Genomic DNA, 21,665 nt, shown 5'->3' with positions numbered 1-21,665 from the left:
CCTGGTGACACAGTGGGTGTTCCAGTCGGTCTATGTGTTTCCTCCTCTTCCTCTCATATCCAAGATATTGAGAATCGTAAGACGAAGAGGAGTACAGACAGTTCTCATTGTTCCAGATTGGCCTCGAAGGGCCTGGTATCCGAATCTGCAGTAAATGCTCACAGAACATCCGTGGCCTCTTCCTCTCAGAGAGGACTTGTTACAACAGGGGCCCTGTCTGTTCCAAGACTTACCGCGGCCTCGTTTGACGGCATGGCGGTTGAACGCCGGATCCTAGCGGAAAAGGGCATTCCGGATGAGGTCATTCCTTCTCTGATAAAGGCTAGGAAAGACGTGACAGCGAAACATTATCACCGTATTTGGAGGAAGTATGGCCCTCATTCCGAGTTGTTCGCTCGTTATTTTCCTTCGCATCGGTGCGATTTTCCGCTAACTGCGCATGTGCAATGTTCGCACTGCAGCTGCGCCAAGTAAATTTTCTAAGAAGTTTGGTATTTTACTCACGGCATTACAAGGTTTTTCTTCGTTCTGCTGATCATAGTGTGATTGACAGGAAGTGGGTGTTTCTGGGAGGAAACTGGCCGTTTTATGGGTGTGTGTGAAAAAACGCTGCCGTTTCTGGGAAAAACGCGGGAGTGGCTGGAGAAACGGGGGAGTGGCTGGGCGAACGCTGGGTGTGTTTGTGACGTCAAACCAGGAATGACAAGCACTGAACTGATCGCACTGGAAGAGTAAGTCTCGAGCTACTCAGGAACTGCAAAGAAAAATCTTTTCGCTATATTGCGAATACTTCATTCGCAATTCTGCTAAGCTAAGATTCACTCCCAGAGGGCGGCGGCTTAGCGTGTGCACTGCTGCGAAAAGCGGCTAGCGAGCGAACAACTCGGAATGAGGGCTTATGTCTTTTGGTGTGAGTCCAGGAATGCTCCTCCGGAGGAATTCCATCTGGGCCGTTTCCTTCACTTCCTACTGACTGGAGTGAATTTGGGCCTAAAATTAGGCTCCATTAAGGTTCAGATTTCGGCCCTATCCATTTTCTTTCAGAAGGAATTGGCTTCTCTTCCGGAAGTACAGACTTTTGTGAAGGGAGTGCTGCATATCCAGCCTCCTTTTGTGCCTCCAGTGGCACCTTGGGACCTTAACGTGGTGTTACGTTTCCTTAAGTCTCACTGGTTTGAACGTCTTAAAACGGTGGAATTTAAGTATCTCACTTGGAAAGTGGTCATGTTGTTGGCCTTGGCATCGGCAAGGCGAGTGTCGGAATTGGCGGCTTTATCTCACAAAAGCCCCTATCTGGTTTTCCATGTGGATAGAGCAGAGTTGCGGACTCGTCCTCAATTTTTGCCCAAGGTGGTTTCATCTTTTCATATGAACCAACCTATTGTGGTGCCTGTGGCTATGCGGGACTTGGAGGATTCCGAGTCCCTTGATGTGGTCAGGGCATTGAAAATGTATGTAGCCAGAACGGCTAAGGTGAGGAAAACAGAGGCTCTGTTTGTCCTGTATGCAGCCAACAAGGTTGGCGCTCCTGCTTCTAAGCAGACTATTGCTCGCTGGATCTGTAACACGATTCAACAGGCTCATTCTACGGCTGGATTGCCGGTACCAAATTCGGTAAAGGCCCATTCCACTAGGAAGGTGGGCTCTTCTTGGGTGGCTGCCCGAGGGGTCTCGGCATTACAGCTTTGCTGAGCAGCGACTTGGTCGGGTTCAAACACCTTTGCAAAGTTCTACAAGTTTGATACCCTGGCTGATGAGGACCTCATGTTTGCTCAATCGGTGCTGCAGAGTCATCCGCACTCTCCCGCCCGTTTGGGAGCTTTGGTATAATCCCCATGGTCCTTACGGAGTCCCCAGCATCCTCTAGGACGTAAGAGAAAATAAGATTTTAAACCTACCGGTAAATCTTTTTCTCCTAGTCCGTGTAGGATGCTGGGCGCCCGTCCCAGTGCGGACTGAATTCTGCAAGACTTGTATATAGTTTTGGCTTACATAAGGGTTTATGTTACAGTTTGATCAGTCTCGGGCTGATGCGGTTTTGTTTCATACAGTTAACTGGTTGCATATATTCCATCTTATACGGTGTGGATGGTGTGAGCTGGTATGAATCTTGCCCTTAGAGTAACAAAAATCCTTTCCTCCTACTGTCAGTTTCCTCTGGGCACAGTTTCTCTAACTGAGGTCTGGAGGGGGGGCATAGAGGGAGGAGCCAGTGCACACCCATATCTAAAGTTCTTTTTAGTGCCCATGTCTCCTGCAGAGCCCGTCTATCCACATGGTCCTTACGGAGTCCCCAGCATCCTCTACAGACTAGGAGAAATAGATTTACCGGTAGGTTTAAAATCTTGTTTTTTCATCAGCGCACACATAACTTTAAGGGCAGTATTCAGTTGAAGTTGGAACTGCCATCTAGTCAGAAAGTCTGCAGTTTCCGACTTTTTTAGGTCGAATCATGATTCGACCTATTCAATGGGGCTGCCGTTTTTCCAACTTGTCTGCAATTCCGACCTGTCGTAAAACACGTGGACTGGCGGATTAGCTGCGGATCCACGTGTTTTGTCGGATTTGCAGCCAAATCCGACAGGTTTTAGTCTCGTTTTTGACAATGTCAGTCCGACTTTAAAAAAAGTCGGATTGACATTGTCGAAAACGGCCAAAACCTGTCAGATTTGGCCTCAACTTAAATACTGAACTGTCGGATGCTTTCCGTCAGAAAGGATCCGACATCAGTTGAATACTGCCCATAGAGTATAAAAATAATGCTTCTTACCTGCTCCTGGCTAGTGAGTTTACAGTCCAGATTCACAGATGTCTGATTCAAAATGCTCTCTAGACTACACTTCTGGTGCAAGATTTCTAGATAGAAATCGCTGGTCAGTTGTGGCCATTCTGTGCATCTATGACCCAATATTGCTGTGTTATTCATTTGTACTGCACTAAAAACCGAGTTTGGGCCCCCCAGGTGCAGATTCAATGGAACTTATATATTTTTATACTTTCTCTAGCATCCATAAGGGATATTGGGGACAGATTAGTACGATGGGGTATAGATGGGTCCAAGGGAGCCAGTGCACTTTAAATTCCTTCAACTGGGTGTGCTGGCTCCTCCCCTCTATGCCTCCTCCTACAGGTCAGTTTAGAAAAAAGTGCCCTCAGGACAGTGGCGTAACTAGAAATTTTTCTCCCCCAAGCCAAAAAATTCTTCGGCGCCCCCCCACCCCCTTCATGCTCCATAATTGGGAGCAAGAAAGGGATAAATATGCGCGCGCCAAAAAAGGGGCGTGGTTTTGTTGGAGTGGGCGTGGTTTCGCATAAAGGCGCGTGGCATTGCAGGAAAAGACTACCTTATATCCCAGTTTTGCAACCTGCACGCCCATACGTTGGCCACCACAGGAAAGAAAAATAATCCTGATTCATGCCCCTTACATTATTTGTCATTTTTCCTCCTTATAGTAATGCCCAGTATACATTATGCCACATACTGTAATGGCCCTTAGACATTATGCCGCACACAATAATGCACGACACAATATGCACACACTGTAATGCCCCCGACACATTATGCCACACACCGTAATGTCTGTGACACATTATGCCACACACCGTAATGCCTGTGACACATTATGACAGGAATCGCAATGCCCGCTATACATTATGCTACACACTGCAATGCCCCTGATACATTATAGCACATACAATGTCTGTGACACATTATGACACACACCGCAATGTCCGTGATACATTATGCCACACACTGCAATGCCCGATACATTATAGCACATACAATGCCTGTGACACATTATGCCACACACTGCAATGACCTTGAGACATTATACCACAATGCCCGTGATATAGTATACCATACACCGTAATGCCTGTGACACATACCGCAATGCCCTGCCCGTTATACCATATGCCACACATCGCAATGCCCGTTATGTATTATGCCACACTGCAATGACCCTGAGACATTATACCACATACCACAATGCCCGTGATATAGTAAACCACACACCGTAATGCCTGACACATTATGACACACACCGCAATGTCCGTGATACATTATGCCACACACTGCAATGACCCTGAGACATTATACCACATATCACAATGCCCGCGATATAGTATACCATACACCGTAATGCCTGTGACACATTATGACATACACCGCAATGTCCGTGATACATTATGCCACACACCGTAATGCCCATTACACATTAAGTCCTACAGTAAGGCTTCTAATTACTTTTCAATTACCTGCTCGTTGTCAGGGGTTTCATGCACTGGGTGTCATGCTCGTTACCAGGGGTTTCATGCTCTTGGTTCCATGCACGGTGCCAGGGGTTTTCATGCTCAGGGTGTCATGCTCGTTGCCAGGGGTTTCATGCTCAGGGTGTCATGCTCGTTGCCAGGGGTTTCATGCACTGGGTGTCATGCTCGTTGCCAGGTGTTTCATGACTGGGTGTCATGCTCGTTGCCAGGTGTTTCATGCACTGGGTGTCATGCTCGTTGCTAGGAGGTAGTCCTTGTTGCTAGGGCTGTGCTCCCAGTGCCACATATGTCCCCAGTGCCAGATATTCCCCCACGGTGCCAGGTACTTACATGCCCCAGTGCCAAATATAGTCGTCGTCCCCATGTGCCAGGTACACATATACCCCCCCAGTGCCACATATGCCCCCAGTGCCAGATATTCCCCCCCAGTGCCACATATGCCCCCAGTGCCAGATATGCCCCCAGTGCCATATATTCCCCCCCAGTGCCAAATATGCCCCCAGTGCCATATATGCCCCCAGTGCCAGATATTCCCCCCCAGTGCCAGATATTCCCCCCGTGCCATATATGCCCCCAGTGCCAGATATCCCCCCCAGTGCCATATATGCCCCCAGTGCCAGATATTCCCCCCCAGTGCCATATATGCCCCCAGTGCCAGATATTCCCCCCCAGTGCCATATATGCCCCAGTGCCAGATATCCCTCCCCCAGTGCCAGATATTCCCCCCAGTGCCAGATATTCCCCCCAGTGCAATATATGCCACAGTGCCAGATATCCCCCCCCCTAGTGCCAGATATTCCCCCCAGTGCCATATATGCCCCAGTGCCAGATATCCCCCCCCAGTGCCATATATGCCCCCAGTGCCAGATATTCCCCCCAGTGCCAGATATTCCCCCCAGTGCCATATATGCCCCCCGTGCCATATATGCCCCCAGTGCCAGATATCCCCCCCCAGTGCCATATATGCCCCCAGTGCCAGATATTCCCCCCCAGTGCCATATATGCCCCAGTGCCAGATATCCCCCCCCAGTGCCAGATATGCCCCCAGTGCCAGATATTCCCCCCAGTGCCAGAAATGCCCCAGTGCCAGATATTCCTCCCCCCCCCCCCGTGCCATATATGCCCCCAGTGCCAGATATTTACCCCCCCCCCCGCCGTCGCTTTTTGGAGGGACACGGAGGGCACAGCTCGTCTCTCCTGTGTCCCTCCTGCTGCATCATCTCCGGCGGCCGCCGGTCTAATAGGGGGAAGTGCCGGTTCGTGAGCCAATTAGAGCTCACGGACGGCACTTCCCCCTATTAGACCCGCGGCCGCCGGAGTTGATGCAGCAGGAGGGACACAGGGAGGCGCGCTGTGTGCCCTCCGTGTCCCTCCAAAAAGCGGCGGAGGGAAGGAGACTGCAGACTGACATGCGGACGCTCGTCCGCATGTCAGTCTGCTGTAAATCAGTGGCGCCCCCAAGCCACCGCGAGGACTGCGGGGGCAGTAGTTACGCCACTGCCTCAGGAGAGGATGCACACTCTGCAAGCTCCAGAGTTTTTCTTCAATTTCTTTTAAACTTTTATTTCTTTCGGTATGCTGTTTGGGCAACAGCATACCTGCGCCTTGGGAGTTAGGGGGGGACGGTCACCGTCCTCTTGAGGTGCAGAGCCACTTCCCCGCTGCAGGGCCACTGAGGGGCTGTTTGTTCAGTGGGGCATGGCACCGTGGCTGTCACAGCCGCAGCATGCCGCACACCCCTAACGCTGCCTGAAGGTGATCATCGGTGGTGGTCCCCTGGTTCACTGTGCGGCAGAAGCGCGGGTGAGGCGTACAGGTCCCTCCTGGGGGGGACCCGCTAAAGTCCATGCGTGAGACTGGCTAAATATTCTTGTATCAAGCATTTATGTGAGGTTACAAACACATAGTATAAATATTACACAAACACACAGTATAAATATTACACAGTAGCTCCGGCGCCATTACGGGGGGCAGCGGCATGTTGGCGCCTTCCTCTGCATAAGCAGCAGCAGCCTCATATGGCTCCTCCATAACGGTCACACGCTGGATCACTGGTACCGGGTGTACAGGGGGAGAGCCGCTATATTGTGCACAGATATCATTCTTCTGAGGGAATTTTCATAAGACAGTCTCACTGTTGATTATGTATATGTAAAACTCTGACAGCCTCACTGGGGCTGTGCAGCGTTGTGTGCGCTGGTGTCCTCTCTCCTGTGTCTCCTCTCACATGCAATAGGACAGGCCTGTATTGTGTTTCAGGCTGTGTTGTATGTGTATTGTACCTGTTTTTCTTCTTCACAATGGTAAAACAGAAGTTATGCAGTGTATGTAATGCTAGATTCTCCCCTATCTCATCTGGCTCAATATCATGTGAGCCAGTGACGTGCGGTGAGGTTAGTGGCTGGGGAGGAACTGGCAGCTAACACTCCTTCCCCCCCCCCCCTTTCACCCCCATAGAGGGAAGGAAAAAAAAGTGTAGTCCCCCAGCACCAGGCAGAACCAGCCAGGGGGGATAATGCCATAGCAGGGGAGACACTCAGTGTGGGGTCTCCCTGCCATAACATTAATCAGCCCCCAAGCCAGTCAGCCCATGGCTGTAATTCCATGGAAAGTGGGGACCCCAAAAAATAAAAATGGGGTCCCCCCTCACGAGCAAAAACCAGCACTGGGCTGATAGCCCAGTGCTATGCCCCGCACCCCTGGTGGTGGTGAGTGCGGGGTTCATTGTATGTTAATATTATTCTTTACAGGTGGCCTACAGGTCCCAGCAAGCCTGCCCCAGCATGCTCACACTTGGAGAGCCACAAGTGCCAGCATGCCCAGACATAAAGGGCCCGCTGGCACCTGTAGTCCACCTGTAAAGAAAATATTAAAATAAAACACCACACTGTCTCAAAAAAAAGTTTTATTAGACAGGGTCTTTACCTGGGGGCGGCGTCCTTTAAGCTCTTTTGCATGGCCGCCACCTTTCCAGGGCTTCCGGCGTCTTCACCTGGGGTCCACCTCCTCCCCAGGGTTAACGGCGTCTTCCTCTGGTGTCTTCACCTGGTGGGCGGCGGCCTTTAAGCTCTTTTGCATGGCCGCCGCCTCCCCAGGGCTTCCGGCGTCTTCGCCTGGTGGGCGGCAGCCTTTAAGCTCTTTTACATGGCCGCCGCCTCCCCAGGGCTTCCAGCGTCTTCACCTGATGGGCGGCGGCTGTTAAGCTCTTTTGCATAGCCGCCACCCATCCAGGACTTCCATTTTCTTTCTTCAGGAGCTCTTCACTGCTCCTCCGCCGTCGGACTGACGCCGCTGCCTCGCGTTGACTTATATAAGTCAGCCGGAGGGGGCAGGGTGATAATGCAGCAAGCCGTGACTGGCTCGCGGCAGCCATCTTGAATTTCAAAAATGATGCTGAGGCGCCATTTTTGAAACTGGTACCGCTCCACTGCCAAACTCTGCAAAAATCAGGTAATACTATTGCGTCCCGCCGCCCGCACCACCGCCGCATCCCGCCGCCCGCACCTCCACCACGGACGCCTGCAACTCCGCAATGCCAACACAGAGATGACAGCGGATCCAGTGACGGATCCGCTGGCCAATCACTGCGCCCTCACTGACAGGGGCGTGCTTTCATGGTTGTAAGCACGTCCCTGTATGAAAGCGGCCCCTCTAATGGTGCCGCTTTCCAATGCATTTTCAATGGGCTTTTACTGCCCATGGCTTGGCCCTGCCCGCGCCCGCCTCCCGCTCCCATACCTTTCCCATTGACAACCGGAGGCACCATGATCGGTGCCTCCCAACCCCATTTACAGAGGAGTGATGATTAAATTAATATAAAGGAGATACTTATGACACAGAATATTTGTCATAAGTATGCTCTTTGTATTATTTTAATCATTAATGACAGGGAAGGCACTGCCTCCCCTGACTGCACATCCCTGATGTGAGCAGTGTAGTCAGTCATCACAAAATGCTGATAACGATGTGGGGGAGAGTCCAGAGCCCTCATGGCTTGGGGCTATCAAAACTGTGATGTCTGATATGTCATCTCAACTCACTGCAAATGCCAATAACGCTCAGGAACTGCAACAAGCAGTGGCAAATCTAGCTGCTAAACATCGCCCCTGTCTACTGCAGGTGCACAAAAACGTGCTTTACCTGCACTACTGTCCGATTCTGATGATGATATACAGGATAATGGGGATGATGTGGATCCCATAAGTGGGGATGCCACACCTACAGTACACAGGGTATTGAACCCCTCATATTGGCTATTCGGGATGTGTTAAAGCTCCCCCTGGAGGATGCTAATAATCATCAGTCATTTTTCCTCCCACAAGACAAAATGACAGTCACATTTCCTGACTCCACGGAATTGGATGATTTATTTAAAATAGCCTGGAAAAATCCAGATAAAAAATATCAGGTGTCCAAGCGGTTTTTGCATACCTTCCCCTTTGCCCCTGAAGGCAGGAAATTTTGGGAAGAATCTCCAGCAGTAGACGTCTCAGTCTCTCGCCTTTCTAAAAAGGCGGTACTTCCTGCTCCGGGCTCCTTTACGGTAAAGGACCTGGCAGATAGGAAGATTGAGACCACTCTGAAATCTATCTACACTTCTGCAGGTGTAGCTCAAAGACCGGTCATTGCAGGTTGCTGGATGACACATGCAATTCATTGCTGGGCTACTCAAATTCAGGAAGGTCTCTCGAGTGATATGACCTTAGTTACTACTGTAACTTTCCTAAAACACATTCAGGACATGGCAAGGGTCCTCTGTGACTCCCTTAAAGAGATTGGCAATATTAATGCTAGGACCACGGCTATGGCTGTGTCTGCACTTAGAGCCATATGGTTGCATCAGTCGATTGCTGATGCTGACTCCAAACGTAATGTGGAATCCCTTCCCTTCACAGGTGAATGGCTTTTTGGAGGTGAATTGGATGCATGAATTTCCAAAGCTACTGCTGGGAAATCTATGTTTCTCCCTTCAGGGGCTCCGCCTGCTAGATGTACCTACCCGGGACGTCTACTCAGTCCTTTCGGTCCTCCAGATTTCGATCTAGGGCCAGGGGGTCTCCAACGCAGCTAGAGGCTCCAGAGGAAAACCTAAGAAACCAGTCATTGCTGGATCTCAGGACCAGAGCACCAGTTCTGCTTCCGCAAAGTGTTCAGCGTGACGGTGCCCACCGACCCGAGGGTATCTCGTGGTGGGAGCTTGGTGACGTCACTACAGCTACATCTGGGATGGTTCCTGCCAAGATGCTTGGGTAATGGTCCTTATCTCTCAGGGTTACAAGCTGGAGTTCGACGGTGCTCCTCCCCAATGATTTTTCAAATCAGGCTTACCAGCTTTGGAAAATATGTGTGGTACGCTACTACTGGCCATAAACAAGTTGGTCCAATCCCAGGTCATTGTCCCAGTACCCCTACAACAACGGGGACCGGGTTACTACTCAAGACTGTACCAAAATCAGATGGGTCTGTGAGACCTATTCTGAATCTGAATTCCTTAAATCCTTACCTGAAGGCTTTCAAATTCAAGATGGAATGTTTGTGAGCAGTGATTGCAGGCCTGGTCTAACAGGAATTCCTAGTGTCCCTGGATATCAAGGACGCTTGCCTCCATATCCCAATTTGGCCTCCTCATCAGGCTTATCTGCGGTTCGCCCTACTGAACGATCATTACCAGTTTCAGACGTTACCCTTTGGCCTGTCTACAGCTCTGAGTGTGTTCACAAAGGTGATGGCGGAAATGATGTCTCAGCTCAGGGTCCAGAGGGTCAATGTAATTCCATACCTGGACGATCTCCTGATAAAAGAGAGTTCCAGGGAGCTTCTATTGCTCCATATAGATCGCACTATCCAACTTCTGTCTCACCACGGGTGGATCCTCAATCTGCAGAAGTCCCACTGTTTCTGGGGTATGCTCCTGGATACGGTAACACAAAAAGTATTCCTCCCCGAGGAAAAAGTGAGAACACCTTAAGAAATGGTTTGCATGGTGCTCCGACCTGCTCAAGTATCGATTCGTCTTTGCATAAAATTGTTGGGAAAGATGGTGGCATCGTACGAGGCAATACAGTTCGGAAGGTTTCATGCCAGACCGTTCCAATTGGATATCCTGAACAAGTGGTCCGGCTCCCATCTTCAGATGCACCGGATGATTCGGCTGTCACCCCAGGGCAGGATTTCACTCCTGTGGTGGCTACAGTCTTCCAACCTACAGGAAGATCGACGCTTTTGGATTCAGCATTGGATCCTCCGCACGATGGATGCGAGTCTGAGAGGATGGGGAGCTGTCACCCAGGGGGCGCAGTTCAGGGCAGGTGGTCTGCCCAAGAGGCCCTCCTTCCGATCAATATCCTGGAACTTCGGGCCATCTACAATGCTCTGATTCAGGCCTCCCCTCTACTCAGGGATCGGGCGATCCAGGTCCAGTTGGACAATGCCACGGCTTTGGCGTACATCAGTCGACAAGGAGGGACAAAAAGCAGAGCCTGCATGTGAGAACTGTCAAGAATACTCTTCTGGGATGAAAGGAATGCAAGAGCACTGTCACCAATCTTCATTCCGGGGGTGGACAACTGGGAAGCGGACTTTCGCAGTCGCCACAATCTCCACCCAGGGGAGTGGGGACTACACCCTCAGGTGTTTCAACAGATCATCGTCAGGTGGGGCTGCCCACAGATCGACATGATGGCCTCTCGCCTCAACAAGAAGCTTTGTTGCTATTGCTTGCGAACCAGAGACCCTCAGGCGAGCGCAGTCTTACCAGTTGGTCTACCTATTTCCTCCAATTCCATTGATCCCCAGGGTACTCGAGGATCAGGCATCAAGGAGTGCAGCAATCTTGATTGCCCATGATTGGCCTCGAAGAGCGTGGTACGTGGCTGTTCTGGACCTATCCGCAGAGGACCCTTGGCCTCTGCCGCTAAGAAGAGATCTTCTTCAGCAAGGACCGTTCGTCTACAAGGACTTATGGCGGCTTCGTTCCTAGCTCACAAATGGCTTTCCAAAAAGGTCATTGCCACTATGGTGCAAGCCAGAAAACCTGTGACATCAAAACACTATCATCATATCTGGCGGAGATATGTCTCTTGGTGCGAGGAACGCACATATCCATCTTCGGAATTCCACTTGGGGAGATTCCTTAGTTTCCTGCAGATGGGAGTGGATTAAGGTCCAGATTTCAGCTCTTTCCGTTTTCTTCCAGAGGAAGTTGGCTCTCCGGCGAGAAGTTCAGACCGTCTTGCAAAATGTGCTTCACATACAACCTCTGTTTGTGCCACCTACGGCACCTTGGGATTTGGATGTGGTGTTACGCTTTCTACAGTCCTCCTGGTTTGAACCTCTGATGATGGTAGAAGACAAGTACCTCACGTGGAAGACGGTGATGTTACTGGCCCTGGCTTCTGCTAGACGTGTCCTAGAATTAGGGGCCTTATCATGTAAAAGTCCCTACTTGGTCTTTTACGAGAACAGAGCGGAGCTCAGGACTAGACCGCAGTTCCTGCCGAAGGTAGTCTCAGCGTTTCACTTGAATCAACCTATTGTGATTCTGTCCAGTTCTGGCACTTCTGCCCCTCCGGAGGCATTGGATGCAGTGCGAGCCTTGAAAATCTATGTCAATAGGATGGCTCGGATCAGAAAGACGGATTCCTTGTTCGTGCTGTATGATGCGTAGAAGAAGGGTTGCCCTGCTTCAAAGCAGTCTATTGCTCATTGGATTCGGCTTACTATCTAACAGGCCTATGTGTCGACAGCCTTACCTGTTCTACAGTCTCTGAAGGCCCATTCTACGAGATCGGTGGGATCTTCCTGGGCGGCTGCCCATGGAGTCTCGGCCCTCCAACTGTGCCAAGCTGCTAGCTGGTCGGGGAAGAACACCTTTGTGAAGTTCTACAAATTTGATAATCTGGCAAAAGAGGATACCCAGTTTGGGCAGGCGGTACTGCAGACGTCTCCGCACGTTCCCGCCCATTCTGGAAGCTTTGGGACATCCCCATCGTACTAATCTGTCCCCAATATCCCTTATGGATGCTAGAGAAAATAGGATTTTAAATACCTACCAGTAATTCCTTTTCTCGTAGTCCATAAGGGATAGTGGGCGCCCACCTCTGTGCGGTGACTTTCTGCAGGTTCTCTGTTAGGTGTTACCTGTTCAGCTGTTGCTGTTAATGTTGCCAGCTGTTGCTGGCCCGGTTATGTTATGGTGTGCTGGTGTGTAAATCTTACCACACTTATTGTTGTTATGTTCCTTCTCTCAAGTGTGTCATTCTCTTTCAGGCACTGTTTTACCTATAACTGACCTGTAGGAGGAGGTATAGAGGGGAGGAGCCAGCACACCCAGTTGAAGAAATTTAAAGTACACTGGCTCCTTTGGACCCATCTAAACCCCATCGTACTAATCTGTCCCCAATATCCCTTATGGACTACGAGAAAAGGATTCACCGGTAGGTATTTAAAATCCTATTTTTATAAAGAAGGAAAAAATGCTTCATTTTACTAATAAAGCATTTTCTTCCTACATCACGCTTGGCCAGCACCGTGTTTGTAGTATTGCCTTGGTGATCCAGCCTGGTCTCTCTTTCTTTCTTTCTTTCTTTCTTTCTTTCTTTCTTTCTTTCTTTCTTTCTTTCTTTCTTTCTTTCTTTCTTTATTTCTTTCTCTCTCTCTCTCTCTCTCTCTCTCTCTCTCTGTCTCTGTCTCTAGGAAAACTTCAATAGGCAGGATTTAAGATTAAAGGAGGACGGTACTCACGGAGAGATCCATGCTTAAAATCTAAGCAATCTGACTAGATTGCTTAGATTTTAAGCATAGATCACTCGTATGTACCCCCCACAGCGATAGCAATGCGCGTCCTTGCGCATCGCTATCGCTGGTGCTAGATTGAGCCTGCATGCATAGAAATCCTATAGGAAAAAATGACAGTCAGTCAACCATCAACCAGTAGCCCAACGGCCCTTTTGTTACAGTCCAGCCTTGTACTTGGCTGCATGACATAAAGACATTTTTCCATTATCTCTGTCAGACTAAGCAATGTGCTTGCTTTTTATATATATATATATATATATATATATATATATATATACACATACACACACACACACACACACACACATTTATTTATTGTTTCATCTTGCAGAGATACAACCTTAAAAAGAGTTCTTCGAATACTGCTGTTTTTTTTGCATATAAACATATTTCATCTTTCATGTGAATAGATGATGATGTTCAACAAGTAGACCAGGGATTTTTTCCATTCACCTCAGAAGAAGTATGTTCACTATTATCATTGGGTGACGCATTTGGCAATGAAGAAGAAAGTTTTAATTTTTTTGCCCTGTAAAGTTCTGTTTTAATTTTAGTGCACACTTTTTATGCCATCTGTTTGTTTTTTCTTAATGTTGCCATCTGTTTGTTTTTTCTTAATGTTTTCTCAAATTCTTCTCCCTCATTTAACTTTTGCAAATCAAAACCAAGAGGCACTGCAGCTATCTTCAGGATTTCTACTAAATTTTCTGAAAGTGTCTTGTAGCCAGCACCAATAAGTGATTTTGCCGTGTGTATGGTTGGGGAAGCCAAGTCTTCATCTGTAGATTTTTCACAAATGCAACATGTCTTCTAGTCTATGATACCAGGACTTGAGGTTCAAAACTAAGGGTGTGTACACACGGTGAGATCCCTGCTATGTTCGATTTTGACTATGCGATTTCCCTTGAACTCCCCCAGAGCCCAGATAGCACAGATAGGACAGATTTTGACTATCTGTGCTTGAGATTTTGTCTATGTACGATTTTGACTAAGTGCCAATTTTTTTTTTAATAAAGTAATTTTTATTCAATAATATGTAGATTGAGTTACAGACATTGCATATCATCAGCATATCGCATCATCACATTAATCGCATCTTCTTTACCATACATTTTGTCAGCCCGTCTGCACTTGCAACATCTGCATCCAATATATGAATCAACATATCGATTTTTTAATTTTTACCCTTAAACTAACCCACATAAGGGTACGTAAAAAGAAAAGAAAAAGAAAGAGAAATAAGAAGCATAAGAAGGACGTAATGTCATCTGAACTAGGACCTTATCAGTCGCATATGTATTAAGGCAAGCCCGCAGAGCTACGCTGTCAGCCCTCTAGATATACATCATTATATATTAGATCAGATCAGTGGCACAATAGCTCTTCGGTATCAATTATGATCAAGGGACTAGGTGGGAGTGGGGAGATTCCAGCCAGCGAGACCAAATTCTTTCAAACTTGGCCGATGCGTTCTGCTTCATATAAATATATCTTTCCTTAAGTATTGTGTCATTAACCAAGGTCTTGAACGCAGAGACTAAAGGACCGCTAGGGGCCATCCATAGTCTCGCAATGCACACCTTAGCCAAGGCACATACATTGCGAGCATACAGATCAACTGGGCCAGTCTCAGAAGTAGAGCCTCCTATCCCCAAAATGCAGAACTGTGGGGTAAGCAGTCCGCCAGTCACTCCCGTACTCTCCAGCACCGATCTAACCCCCGACCAGAACACCCTCAGCCTTGGACAATCCCACACCATATGCCAAAATGTTCCCATATCCGCCTCGCACTTAGGGCAGAGACCAGATCTGCCAGTCCCAAAAGAGGCCAGTCTAGCTGGAGTCATATATGTCCTATGTAGAATGAAAAATTGAATCTGTTGGTATCTGAGGGACTTGGTGACCGTGGCGGGGTATTCCAGAGCAAGAGCCCAGTCCTCCTCACCCATAAGGCCTACATCCTCCTCCCATTTTCCACGGAGACGTGTCAGCGGGTCCGCATGGATTTTGGTGAGAAGATATCCATACGCAAGGGAAACCATCTTGGTTCGACCCAATGTAGTTACAAAAGTCTTGATGGGAAATGGGAGGATTCGCGGGGGGGAATCCGCAAACTGGGACTGGAGGGCATGTCGAAGTTGAAGGTATCTGAAAAAAAATGAGTTGGGTAAGCCAAACTCATCTTTCAGTTGCTGGAAGGATTTGAGTGAGTCATTTAGGTAGAGTTGGGAAATAGAGACCACTGCTCTAGGGGCCCACACCTCCCGTCCCTCAAGCGCATGCAGCTCAGGAAGCCAGTCAGAGTACCAAAGGGGGGTGTCTGGGTCCAGGTCGTCGTACCCTAAGAGGTCTCTCAGGGCCCGCCATATCTTTAAGGCCTGAAAAATAATAGGGGGAAGGAACCGGGCCCCATTCCCACTCAGCAGCAGCTGTACAGGAGAAAGGTGAGGAAAATAACAGCGGATAAACTCACATTGCAAGGTGTCATCACCAGAATCCCGCACCCATTCACTAATATGAGTCAGCTGGGCAGCGTAGTAATACATCTGGAAATTAGGCAAGGCTAGGCCGCCATCCGAGCGCAGCCTAGTAAGAGTATTTAATTGTATCCTAGGTCGTTTGTTAGCCCAAACAAGCGAGGATAGGATACTGTTCAGTTTCCTAAAGAATGTTGGATAGATATATACGGGGGATTGAAGTATAATATATAGGAGTTTGGGCAGTATGATCATTTTAATGAGATTAACCCTGCCAGACACCGTCAATGGGAGCCTACCCCAGGTTTTAGATTTGCACACGATCTGCTGCATGGTCGGGTCCAGATTCAGAGGGATGAAATCAGAAGGATCATTAGTTATTTGGATTCCAAGGTATTTAAATTGTGTTGTCCAGCATAATGGTAGGGAAATTTTTGGAACAGTGGGAGGGAGGCCTATGACTGGCATAATATATGATTTAGACCAGTTGATCAGAAGACCCGAATGAGCACCAAAGTCCTCAATCACACGCAGCAGAACGGGCATTGACCCGGCGTAGTCTTGCAGAAATAATAACATGTCGTCGGCATAAAGTGCTATCCTATCCTCGCGTGAGCCCGTGCAAATTCCCACAATATCTGGGTGTGATCGTATCAAACAGGCCAAGGGCTCAATGGCCAAGGCAAACAGTGCGGGGGATAGGGGACAGCCCTGTCTGGTACCCCGGGACAATTGAAAGGAGGGGGATACATAACCATTCACCAAGATCCTGGCACTCGGATGCTGGTACAGTAATTTAGTCCATCTGATATAGTTGGGCCCAAAGCCCATACAAGACATCACCTCCCATAAATAGGCCCATTCAATACTGTCAAAGGCCTTGGCCGCGTCTAGCGAGACCACAGCCGAGTCAGAAGGGGAGTCACGTGGGAGTTGTAAAATGGTATACAGTCTACGCAGGTTGATAGATGTGGACTTCCCAGGCATGAAGCCAGTCTGATCAGGATGAATGAGGGAGGTGATCACTGTATTAAGTCGTACTGCCAATATCCTTGCCAGGATCTTGGCGTCGGTGGGGATTAGGGATATTGGTCTATAGGAATCCGGATACCTAGGGTCTTTACCGGGCTTCGGGATCACTATTATAATTGCCTCTGACATAGAGGGGGGAAGTTCGTTATTGGTAAATATATCTAGGAATAAGGCATGGAGCCTGGGCCCGAAAAAATCAACATGAGTTTTGTAAACTTCTGAGGGAATTCCGTCACACCCCGGGGCCTTGCCACTGGGAGACATACCAATAGCCGCAGTCACCTCCGCGAGCATCAAGGGTGCCTCCAGTGCCACACGGGCCTCGGGGGGGAGCACGGGTAGTGAGATACCCGCCAAATAGTAGGAGAGATCCCTAGTGGAGAACGTCAATTGTGAACTGTAAACTTTGGTGTAATAGGATCGGAATAGCTGCGCAATGTCCGGTGTGGTGTCAACAAAGGACCCATCCCCATCGGACATTTGTGTAATTACAGTCCCAGGGCGATCCTGATGTATCAGCCGAGCCATGAGGCCACCCGTCCTATCAGCCTGCATATAAATATTAGTGGCCCTAAAAAGGAGGGACCGTGAGTTTTTATCGGTCAGGTGGGCAAGCCACGCCGACTGGGCCACCAGCCATCGTGTTTTCGTCGTAGGGGTACCATCAAGCAAATATTGAGACTCTAAATCCCTGGCGTCACTCTCCAGGGCCTTCTCCCTTTCTCTAGAGGACACTTTGTGAGCTGCTATACGTCCTATATAAGAGCCCCTCAGAAAAGCCTTAAATGAATCCCATACCATAGTTCCCGGGGCAGATCCTGTGTTGTCGCTAAAGTAACCCTCCCACTGAGTCTCCAGGTCCCCACAGTCACTCAGTTGAGTCAGCCAAGATGGGTGCAGCTTCCAATAAGAGTGTCCCCTCTGACCCTTCACAGCTAGAGTCATCAGCAAGGGGGAATGGTCAGAGATCCCTCGGGCCTCATAACGTACGTCAGTAATCGCAGGGATAAGGGCGGGGGACACCAGTACCAGGTCTATTCTAGAAAAGGAGCCATGTGTGCTGGAGAAACAGGAGAACTGACGGACTGCAGGGTGGCGAAGCCTCCACACATCAACCCATTGAAGATTATTCAAAAAATCAGCAAATTTGGTATACCCACTACCCACCATCACATCATTCGGAGACCGCCATCGGTCCACAGAGACATCTAATATATTATTAAAGTCGCCCAGACATATCACCGGAGTGGTAGGGGAGGAAGCTATAAAAGATGCAGCTTGCTGCAGTACAGCGTATGAAAAAGGAGGGGGGACATACACTGCTAAAATGTAATATGGCTGGGAACTTAGTTTGCATTCTAGAAACACAAATCTGCCATACGTGTCAGTTTTGACCGATATTAACTCAAATTGCACCGTTTTCTTAATCAGAACAGATACTCCCCTGGAGAAGGAGGAATGAGAGGCATGGTAAGCCCATCCCACCCAGGCCCGTCTTAGAGATAACAACCTATTTCCCTGCAAGTGGGTCTCGCTAAGACATGCAATGTCCGGGTCATATTTCTTAATCGTATTTAGAACCAAAGAACGCTTAATTTTGTTATTTAGTCCCCGGACATTCCATGCCAGGAATTTCAAGTTACTCATGACCCCAGGTATATTCTATGTACCACACGGATAGAAATCGCACAATATATATCCAAACATCAGCACCGTTACCCATAGCGACATATATCTCATAGGAGCTCTGCGTTATAAGCCACAATACCTGGTATATCAAACATCCTAGTTTCAGAAAAAACGTAGATATGAAAAATAATAAACTAAAGAAAAGAAACCAAAAGCAACAAGAAGAGCCGCAACTAGCAGCTTCCCAACCTTCCCTCCCCTCCCCGTACACCACCCCGAACTCCGGCATACTTATATCCCAAAACGCCAAATCCAACTACCAAATGCTAAGAAGGCCCAGATTCTCAACTTAACCTAAACCCTCCAAACCAGTAGTGAACTTAGAAAAGTCTTGAGCCACCAATGCAAAAGGTGGGGGGCTCCCCGAATTGTGGTCGTCTCCTCCGGTGGTCAAGATCCCGGTATCTTCAGCGCGGGAAGTCAGTCCGGAGCTAGCTGACGAGCACCCGGCGCATATCCGTCCAGCCACTGGGCCGCCTCTCTAGGAGAATTAAAAAACTTGGTCTCCCCATCTGCCACCACTCGGAGCCGAGAGGGAAACAGCATGGAATATGAGAGGTTGAGGTCCCGCAGGCGTCGCTTGATAGGCATAAACTGGGCCCTGTCCTTCTGAACGTCCGCGGCAAAGTCCGGGAAGGCCGACACTCTGACTCCGTTGCGGATCAATGGGCCCTTTGTACGGCCAAGGCGGAGGACCGAGTCCCGATCTTTATAGTGCAAGAATTTGGCGATGAAGGTGCGAGGAGGGGCACCAGGAGGTAATGGCCGAGATGGTATCCTGTGCGCTCGCTCCACCGTAAATTGTGCAGTAAAGGACTCAGCTCCATATATCTCTTTGAGCCAGGATTCGAGGAAGTCCTCCGGCTGCGAGCCCTCCTCTTTCTCCGGCAGACCCACAAATCGGACATTGTTTCTGCGTAGCCGACCCTCCATATCTAGGAGCTTGGTTTGGAGAGATGAGACCTGCTGGGTCACTGCGGACACGGATTGCTTAAGGGGGCCACACACATCCTCCAAGTTGGAAACACGCGTCTCCGCCTCACCCACTCTCTCCCGTATACGTTGGACATCTTGTCGTAGTAAGGAGAGGTCGCACTGCACTTTTTCCATCTTATCGGAGAGACGCTGCTCACTGCCCGCTATAGCTTCCAACACCTGCTGGATAGACGGCGCCTCCGCTGTCATTGGGGAGTTGGTGACAGACGCTGGAGGGGAACTTGAGTGTACTGGAGAGGCACCCTGAGGTGGAGCCGATGAGCCCCTGGGGTTGGGTTGCCTTGTAAATCTTTCCAGTTTGGCCGCGGCCGCGCTCCGGCCTCCCCCAACCATATTGATAAATGTCGGTCACCCACTTCTCCGAGCAGAGTTGTAGTATAAAGTATAGTTAGGAGACAGCAGGCTGTATGATTTTAAAGCCGGGAAGGATCTTTGGCTCCAAATATCAATGGACAAGAGCACAGGCTTTGTGTAAAATAAAAAGTAGTAAATGATAATGATGTTATTGAGGGGAGAATGTCCAGCAGTGAATTCCAGGTAGAAGCAGAGTATGATTGTGTGTCACACTGTGATTTATTAATGTGACACAAAAGTGCATTGAGTTGCAGTGTGCATGCAGTCCTTGCAGGGTAGGCAGGGATGTCTGTGTGCTGAGACTATCTATTGAACTGCACCCAAAATGGCCACCGGGCTTGTGATCACTTCATCCCTCCACTGGAGTACCTGTGTCTTATTGTGCAGTCAGGAGTCTCAGGTCCTCATCAGCCAGGTATAGGAGGGCAGGAGGGCTGGCAATATCCCCTGCAGTGTGCCCAGCTCTAGCCAGCGCCGCCCGTCCGTTCGTCCGTCCGTCGTGAGGGTCCTGGAGCCGCGCGGCCGGGAGCGCCAAACTCAAGGCCGGGGGGGTCCGGAGGAGTCACAGGCCTCAAAACCGGAAGTCGTCCGCCGCGGTCAGACCGCGCCCAGAGACCCCGGACAAAGGTGCCCGCCGCTGCTCGGAGGCGAGGGGGGACCAGCACCGGGGGGTAGACGCTCCGGAGGGACACAGGATAGGTGCAGGATCTATAATATCGGGGAGCTCCCGGGATCCGCTGCTTACTCCCTCACCGCCGTGGCCACGCCTCTGACTAAGTGCCAATTTTGACTATACTTTGTACTAGATTGTACACTAGATAGTCAAGATTGACTTGCCTGCACAGTCTATCTAGCCTTACGATACCGACCCCAAGGGAGCGCGCATCGGGATCGAATCTGTATCGCAAGCTGCCTAGCACCATGAGATATGCACTAACTTTTCATAAGATTTTGACTATATAGTCAAAATCTTACAGATTTATCTCACCGTGTGAACACACCCTAACCTCTGCAAGCCATAGACGCCTTGAGGCAATCTTAAAAAGTCTCAAATCAGTCAAACCTGTATAAATAGAAGGCCAAATGTCAAGTTTTATTAATGTGTACAATTTATCAATGTGTACAATTTTTACCAAAATTAAAATAAGAGAAAAAAGTGAAAAAAATATAAAATATTTTTTTTAAGAATTTACATGAAAATCATTTTAATTTTAATTAAAAAGAACCTAATATCTATATATGATTACAAGCATTTCTAGGAAAAGGCCTGAATCACCTTTTCCTGGGAATAGCAATATTGACCTGTGATTTCCGAAGATGTTAATCATCACATGGGACTTTCTTGCTATCAAGGGAATGCTGAAACAATGCTCATTTTGTCTTCTGAGGTACAAAAGTAATATTGTTAATTCTAAAGACGTTATTTGACAATAACTTCTGTGAAAAATGTTTCAGTTTTATAAAAATTAAAGCGTAATAGCAAAACGTTTCCAATTAAAATTAGCTTTTGAACCAAAAAAAGAAAAAGGTAACTCGGAAGGATAGAAGCTGAAATATAGCCAATTTCAGGGAATTGTTAGTGGCCATCTATAATGGCCGCCATTTTGGTGTTGTACACCGATTTTTAAGTGGCTTCTTATCTGAAAAGCTCTTTTTCTGATGTCATTTATGGCCACAGCTAGTGGCATATCCCAATCAAAAAGTGCAGCATTATTTTATATACCAGACGTACTAACTGTTTTTTTCAATACGGAAATAATTGAAGAAGTTATTATAAAGATTGGATATTTCACTTCTGTCCCATTCTACCTTCCACACTTAACTCTATATATATATATATATATATATATATATATATATATATATATATATATATATATATATATATATATATATATATATATATATATATATATATATATATATATATATATATATATATATATATATATATATATATAGGCAGTACGGATGGTGTAATGGTTAGCATTACTGCTTCACAGCACTGAGGTCATGGGTTCGATTCCCACCATGGCCCTAACTGTGCGT

At 48.3% G+C, this 21,665-nt stretch overlaps 1 protein-coding gene across 4 annotated transcripts in view; it reads left to right on the top strand.

Moving 5' to 3' along the window:
• Window positions 1-21,665, top strand: part of FAM184A (family with sequence similarity 184 member A) — a 500,388-nt gene that overhangs the window by 253,109 nt on the left and 225,614 nt on the right. The gene's annotated exons all lie outside the window — the stretch shown is intronic.

The sequence above is a fragment of the Pseudophryne corroboree genome, chromosome 4 (genome assembly GCF_028390025.1).
Source record: "Pseudophryne corroboree isolate aPseCor3 chromosome 4, aPseCor3.hap2, whole genome shotgun sequence".
Classification (NCBI taxonomy): Eukaryota; Metazoa; Chordata; class Amphibia; order Anura; family Myobatrachidae; genus Pseudophryne; species Pseudophryne corroboree.
Note: the sequence above shows the minus strand (reverse complement) of the source record. Positions and strands in the feature narration are given on the sequence as shown.